This window comes from Vitis vinifera, chromosome 19 (genome assembly GCF_030704535.1).
Source record: "Vitis vinifera cultivar Pinot Noir 40024 chromosome 19, ASM3070453v1".
Taxonomy (NCBI): domain Eukaryota; kingdom Viridiplantae; phylum Streptophyta; class Magnoliopsida; order Vitales; family Vitaceae; genus Vitis; species Vitis vinifera.
In genome coordinates this window covers 19,539,454-19,548,164 of record NC_081823.1, presented here as the reverse complement: position 1 = coordinate 19,548,164, position 8,711 = coordinate 19,539,454, and positions in this window count along the sequence as shown.

Genomic DNA, 8,711 nt, shown 5'->3' with positions numbered 1-8,711 from the left:
TGTGAGTATTTGTGTTTGTTAGTGATTAAAAATGCTTATCAATCTACCTTTCTAAAAATTAATTCTCAAATTTTCAAATTCATCTTGGACATTGTTAGGTTATGAAAATTCAATTTTCCAAAAATTCTTGCAACTAATTTTATTCGGTATGTGTATTTGAAAAAAGTTTTAAAATAAATTTTGGTTTTGAATATACATGAATTAAATTTCATAGCTCCAATCAATGGAGTCTTTATAGATAAATTTATGAAAATTAAAATGGGATTTAATAGATCCCTACACACAAAGTTTCTTTTTTTTTTTTCAACACATAGTTTTTCATTGAAATCGTGGATAATTCACTATACTTCTGTATTCGTAAATTGGAATCTGACAACTTAGAAACCATTTAAAATTTTTCTAACTATTCCATGACATTCCAGACTCCTTGAACTTGATTATAGAATCTCTCTTAGATCAAATATGGTTTTTAATTAGGAGATATAAATCAATCTTTCAGAAGGTTCAGTTTTCACTTTGTTTTTGGCACTCAGTTTTGTTTTGCAAAACTAAATTACTAAACGATCTCTTTAATCTCTTTGAATATTTTTATCTTAATCTATGCTTCTTAAATTTAATTTTTGATACATAAAATATTAAAAAAAATTCTTTATGGAGGGAGATGTGATTTTTCAAATTCGCACCTACTGCACATGACCGAATATGGACAACTGATCAATTATGGTGTTTTAAAAATGATTTTGAATTCTTTCTGACCATGGGTTTATTTTTATTACAATCTAGGCATCTTAAATGCCTTCTAGATTTTTTCTTATGAATTTAGAAGGTTTCTAGGTATTTTTTTAAATTTGAGTTTACATTAATGACTGTTTTCTGCCTACTTCTGGACCTTTTGGAACTTTTGGATATTTGGAATTGAATATGTTGTTTAATTGAATTCTTGGACTTTTGTATGCTATTATGGACATCGACGAGAAGTCTTCTGTGATTTAGTATGATCAAATTCCATTTTTATGCATTTGCTTGGGATTTATTCTTAAAGATGCCTTATCCTTATTGTATACTGGAAGTTTTGCATTGTGCCTACTTTGATGTTTAAGACTAAACTATTTGACATATCATGAATTTTCGTTGGTTGTTGTATTGTGACATAAACATAATATAGAGGTTTGTCCTAATTTTTCATGATCAAATGATGTTCCTAGGTATTAATCTATAATTTTTCTTTTGGTAATAGTGTGTTACCCTTCTTGCTACATGTTTTAATCATAACCCTTGATTCTTGGAGTTGTATATATGACTTGTGTGAATATTGATGACTCTATATAATCTAATCATTTTTTCTATGCTATTTAGATACCAAGCATGCTAGGATTTCTTTCTTTTATTATTTATTACTATAATTTTGATCTAACCTTCCATGTTTTGTGAAAGCACGTTATGAGTTATCTATGCTATCCAGGTACGACTCTCTATCTCTTTTCATCCTTTTAGTTACGTAAATAGATATGCTTTGTGTGTAAAATACCCTCAAGTTCGATTGTGTTTTCAATTGCTTTGACTAGTGCTTGATCTCTTAAATAGAATAGAATGCCTGTTGTATGATATATATCTTACTATTTGAACAAACTTTAATGTCTTATGATAGCGCTTAAGTTGCAGTTTAGATACACATACTATCATTCCTTTATGATTGTGTTGTGAATTCTTGTTTGGCATGCAAGGATAATAGAGTTTTGAAATCACCTTACCCCATCTAGGTATCCTTAATCAACTGACTAATTTCCATATTTCCCCTCAACTTAGCTAGTAGAGACCTCTTTAGGGCTTAGAGGGTGCTACCTCTTTGGACCCAGACTTGAGTTTTTCGTAGGTAGCTTTTCCAAAAGTCAGGAGTCATTTTAGGGGTTTTGTTCTTACTTGATTTCCTCTTAAAAAAAAAAAAATAAAACTAAGTGGGGACCCCAATTTTTAATGAAAATACATATTTTTTTTCACAAGTGAAAAGCAAGTATTGTTAGTCGAGTGGGAATGCATCCTAAAAAATGTGGGTCCACAGTATTGTTTGAGAGACCTCTCATTCTTAAGAAATGGATTCCTTAAGAGAAAGTCTAATTGTCATACCATTCCTGATATGTCATTCAAGGATTTGAATATTTGAATCGTGGGTTGAAGACCTTAATCTCTTTTAATAGACTTCATACGATATAATCTTTAGTTTTAAATTTGTTTGGATTCATTGTAATAAGTTTAGATGTTTTTATTGTTTTACTTTGACATTTTAATAGATTTCATGAGACAGAATTTTTAAATTTGTTTCGATTTGTTTTAATTAGTTTAAATTCATTTTATTATTTTTAAATGATAGTTTGTTCGATTTTCATGTGATAAAGTCTTTATTTTTAAATCTATCTCAGTTCATTTTTTTTTCTAGTATTTTAGTTCATTGATTTAATAGATTTCATGTGATATAACCTTTAGTTTTAAATTTGTTTGTATTAATTTTATTTAGTTTATAAGTTTTATTGTTTTACTTTGACATTTTATTAGATTCCATGTGAAATAATTTCAAAATTTAGTGATTACTACTCAAAAAGTGCTCTTTTATAGCTTGTTATAAACTCTTTTAAACACTTTTGAGTAGTAATTAATACCTTTTAACTCAATTGGCACGTTAAGGACCATTGCAAATGTTTTAAATCAATTTTTGGCTAGTTTTGTTGTTTTTGGTAGCTTTTTGATCATTGAAGCAAGCCAAGAATGAGGGAGAACTTTGTGCAACCCTTGGGAATGAGCTTCCAAGCCAATCAAGAGATGCAAGGAAGAGGATCAGAGAAAGAAATCCATCATAAAGCAATTTCACATGGTAATGCGAAATCTTCACATGCTATGTGAAATTCAAAGGATTGTAGTTGCAAGGCAAATTTGGAGCACTTTCTGGAGTCCATTGTCTACATGTTATATATCATTTCGAAGCTTGGGAAGTCAGGAGTCCAACGCTTCAAATGGTATGCAATTTGGAGCTGAAAAGAAGAAGTTATGGACATTTGAAAGCAACTGCACAAAGCTAAAAAGGAATTTCGCATTGACATTCCCTGATGCGAAAATTTTCACACTGACTTTTCCCAATGTGAAAATTTTCGCAGCACACTTTCCCAATGCGAAAATTTTCGCACTAACTTTCTCCGATGCGAAATTTTTCGCATCCTTTCTCCAATGCGAAAATGTAATAGTTAGATATTTTACACCGACTCTATTAGATTTTTTTACCTTAAGATATTTGGTGTAATTATCAATTCTCTCCTTGTAATCAGTTGAAGATCTTTTAAGATATTTAGGATATCTAATTAAGAGGTTGAAAATATCTCTCTTTATATATCCTAAGATATCTCCTTGTAATATCTATCCCGGATACAATCCCATATCTCTGAGACATCTTTGATATCTCTCATCTATCTGAAGAAGGGAAGACATTAGAGAAGGGATCACTTGTACATGTTTTTAGTAAGAAATATACAGAGCATTGCTCTACCTTACCTACTTGTTTTGATTGTATTTTTCATTCTAGCCAAACAACCTCTGAAGATGTTTTCTCAGAGGATGAGTGGCTAGACTTTTTGTCTCTTGGACGGAAGGGAGCTAGGTAAGGGACTCGACTACAAAAGTGGGAGTTTTCCTTGTTTTAGTTTTTAATGAAGAGGAAATTGTGACCTGTTAATGGTTTTTATATTTTTAGTTAACTTAAAATGCCTTAAAATCACTTGGGCCAACACTTGGTAAGGCAAGTGGACTCCGTTCATTGAGTTATACTAGTTTATCTCTTGCAAGCCTCTGGTATGTGGTTTAAAGGTAGGATTTTCTAGAATAGCCAACACTTGGTAAGCTTTTGGACTCTAAGGAGACATCCATTAGTTATCCCTTGCGAGCTTGTGAAGGGTAATCCAAGGTTAAGGATCACCTTGAATGGCAAGTGCTAGGTGAGAGGCACGAGTCATTGCAAGATGCATCAGTGAGAGGGAATTGGCGTTGAAACCATTAATGGGAAGCAACTGTAACACATCAGTTGGGAGGATAACTATAGGTTAAATCCCCAATGCGAGGAAAGATCTGGAATCTCCATTTTTGTATAAGGGGCCTAAACCTAATGACCTAAAGATCCAAGAGACCCTTTTCTTTGTAATTAAAATCAGTTACTATTTTTTTGTTAGCTTAAAACCAACCTTTTCAAACCAAAGATTATGTTTTCTTTTAAATCTAACTTAGAAAAGAAAAAGCACCAATCCAATTCTTTAAACTAATATCAGGTGTGAAATGAAAACCCATCCCAGTGAACGATCCTAAAGCCACTATGCTATGCTAGATGAGGCTACCCTAGTACATGGTGAAATAAGTTATAAATTTTGTTGGTTACTCCTGTCTGAGAACCGAATTAGAAGACACCAGCTGGGCACTGAATCATTTGTTTAAATTTTTTATTTTAGTTTGGTAGTTTAATCAACTCCATGTGATCATATTTTTATTTTCGAAACTGTATTGGTTCGTTTTGGTTAGTAAAAATTCTTTTTATTATTACTATTATTTTAATTTGGTGGTTTAATGAACTCCATGTGACAATATATTTATTTGTAAAACTATATTGACTCATATTATTTAGTTTAAGGTTGTTTTTATTAATTTAGTTTCTTCATATGATATAATTCCTATTGATTTTAATGAGCTAGATTTTTTTTAATTATTCTAGTTTATTAGTTAATTAATCCTATGTGATCAATTTTTTTTTTCTTTTCTTAGTTTAGCTTTGATTTGTTCTTTTAGTCTAGATATTTTGTACATTTTTAGTTTCTTAGTTTAATTAATTTTAGGTTATTATGTTGTTGTCTTACTTATTAATTTTAGTATGATTGATATCATGTTTTTTAGCATCTTATAGTCTTAGTTTTCATTAAATCCGTGTTATGTCTTCAAGTTGTGATGAATTAATGGAAAATTAGAAGTATAGCCGTGCCAAATTGTGGTGGATGTTTCTTGAAATAAAACCTAAAAGAGTTCTTATTTAAGTTGGAACAAATAATTTGATGTGCCTATGTACCTATAACATATAATGAGTGAAAGGTCAAAGGTTAGCACCTAGTATATGTTTGACTCCAAAATAAAACATTTTTCTCCTCTTCAATAGAGCTTAGTGATAATAGTTGGCACTATATGAATGCATGAAAACTATATTTTGCATTCATACTTTTAGTATGGTTACCTTTGATAATGTTTTTCTAGGATAAAAAGCCTAATATTAAAAGTAAGGTATGCATTACCAAAAAAAAAAAAAAAAAAAAAAGTTCTTAATGGGAGAATCTCTTTGTTGGAAGAGAAAAACTTTAATACTAGTTGTGTGAAGAAAAAAAAGAAAGAAATAAGTTAAAGGTCATAATGTATGCACAAAAGGAATCCAACTCCACTGATTTGAATATTGCTACCATACCCTTGTCTTAAATATTTTGTATTCCAAAAACCACATCTTAATCTTCATTTTTTCATATTTTTCCTCCATTCATTCGGTTGTGTTGCAAGTTAGAACAAGGATCAAGGATCAAATTAGCACCACTTGATATGAATAGGGTTAGCTACTATATTGTTTTAGAAAAAATTTATATATAGAAAAAACATACTCTTTGTGAGAATTGTAAAGACAAAGAAGAAGAAGAAGAGAAAAAAGAAAACTTGGGTTTCATTAACCAAAGGCTTAAGAAAGATATTACATAAAAAGATTTATATAGGCTAACATGAAGAGCTAAAAGACTATTCTACCTTTATTGATAATATGAAGTAACTAAGCTAAAATACTATCTAACATGCCCCCTCAAACTCATGATGTAGTAGCAAGAAACATCGAGAGTTTGCCAACAAATAAACAAAACCATAGAATATTTTGAGTGATTACTACTCAAAAAGAGCATATTTTAGATAATAATTCTCATGAGTTTCACATCTTTTGAGTAGTAATTATGCCTAAAACACTCAATTGACATTTTGTTGCCCTTACAAGAGTTAGTAACAAGTTTTATGAAGTTTTGGAGTCATTTCAAGGTATGATTTTGATAAATTGGTGACAAAAGAGATGAATCAAATTGAAGAGAACAAATAATGTTTTGATGGTGATCTAAATGCATAATGAAAGAAGTAATACAATTTGTTTCAACCAGGATTTGGGTTAATTAGAGGTAGTTAAGGTGGAATCAAAAGAAGGAAATGGAAGAAATGACAAAGGGAAGCTAAAAAGCCAAATGTTGCAGATTCGCATGATTGTGAGAAATGGACCAGATGAGGAAAATTGGTTGCAGGCTAAGGAAGATGTGCAAGCTGATTTCGCATGATCATGTGAAAATTTCACACAGTCATGCGAAATGGTCCAGGAGGCTGTAACTACTAATGCCGAATTCTTGATTTCACACAACCATGAGAAATTAGTTGAGCTCGTGCGAAATGATAATTTTGTTGTTAAACTCCATATTGCTTGATGAAGAAGCTTCCGGAAGAGCTCTTAGATGATGCTAAGTGTCCACTTGACCTTGGCCTATAAATAGAAACTTGAATTTCTCATGTAAGGAGCTTTTTGGAACACTTTTGATTATAGAATTTTCTAAATTCTCTCTCTTAATATAATTCTCTATTTTCTTTCATTTTCCTTCATTTTATCATTAGCTAAACATGCCTTGTAAGACCAAATCTCCAAGTATGAGTGGCTAAATCTGATTTTTCTTAGAGGAAGGAGGATTTAGAGGCAAAATCTATGGTGAATGAGAGAAATGAGCTTTAATTGCAAAGGTAATTTGATCCAATTGATTGATTAATTGAATTTCGAGGATTTTTCTCTTCAAATTGCCTTGGATGACTACTACAATGCAAACTAGGTAGATTCATTAAATTCTTAAAGCTAGATTTGATGAGATTGAATAATTGCATTGTGTGAATCATTAGAAGATAATTTAAGATGAATTGAAATATATGATTTGAATTGATCTCTTGGATTAAATAACCTAATTTGAAGAGAAATTAGATCTAGATCTAAAGCTAAATAAAAAATTGGTTTAGATGAAAATTTAGATTTTCAATCTAACTTGATGAAAAATAGATCTCAACATCCATTCACCATAGAGATTATTTTTTAGAAAATCCTAACTTTGAAAGTTTTTTTTCTTATTAAATTCCTTTTATTTTACATTTTATTGTTCCTCTCAATTTGGAATCATTGTTATTTTGAACTTTTATCATGAATTGTCAAATCAATCACTTTATCGCAATAATTTTTTTTTCTCCCATTTAAGCCTTAATTATCGAGAATAATCCATCCCAGTGGATAACACCTAAGACCGCTATACTATCGTAGCTTTTGCTAAAAAACCTTTTTGATCAGGCAAGAGTTACCTTAGCATAGTTGAATTAGGTTATAAATTTTGTTTTGATCCAATAAACGATGAAAAACCATTTGATCACCGAGACTTTGTGAAAAAGTCAACAATATACATGGAAGAAGAGACAAAGGGCAAATGAATTGTCCCACATTGGAGTTCTTACCAAATAGTATGACAATTAATATCAATGATTTTGGTTTGCTCATGAAAAACCAAATTGTTGCTAATCTGAATGGCATTCTTGTTGTTGCAGTAAAGAGAAGTGGGAGTAGTAATAGGTACACTTATATTTGCTAATAACTAATGCAAGCAGACAATCTCATTTATGGTAGTTGCCATGACACAATACTTAACCTCAATGGAAGATTGAGAGACAACATTTTGTTTTTTTTTTTTACTTTTCCACTAAATAAGAGATCCACCTAAGAAGATGCAAAACCAATAGTAGACTTATGATCAGTTGAGTCGCTAGCCCAATTAGCACCATAATATGCGCAAAGCTCTAAAGAGGAAGTTGAAGGAAATATAAGACTCTAACAATGAGTGCCCCGAAGATAGCGTAAAATGAGAATAACAACAACCCAATGAATTGTAGTGGGAGATGCAACGAACTAACTGACAATGTGCACAATATAAGAAATATATGAATGACTAATAGTGAGGTAAGTTAATATACCAACCAGGGTCCGATACAAAGTGGGATAAGGCAAAGGAGTATTATCTGTAGGGGCATATCGAGCATTAAGCTTCAAAGGAGTATCAACAGTTTGAGTGTTTATAAATCGAGCTCGCTGAAGGATATCCACTATGTACTTAAACTAAGAAAGAAGCTAACCCTTAGGAGAATGGGCAACCTCAATACCCAAGAAGTAACGTAAAGGACCTAAGTCTTTCTTGTCAAATTATTGAGCCAATTCAGTCTTTAGTAGTGAAATACCATCAACATCATGACTAGTAATAATCATGTTATCAACATAAAGTGAAAGAAGAATACAACCAGTAATGATAGACTTAACAAAAAGAGCTGAATCATGAGCATTAGAATAAAAACTAATGGAAGTAACCACTGTAGAAAACCTCTTAAATCAAGCTTGAGTGTCTTGTTTGAGACTATACAAAACCTTTTTAAGTTTGTAAACTTCTCCAGGGTTGTGAGAAACACTAAAAGGAGGTACCATATAAAATTCCTCTTTAAGATCTACATTTAAGAAAGCATTTTTAACATCCATCTATGAGATATGCCATTGGCGGACGGAGGTAACCATAATGAGAGCACAGATAGTGGTCATCTTAGCAACTAGTGCA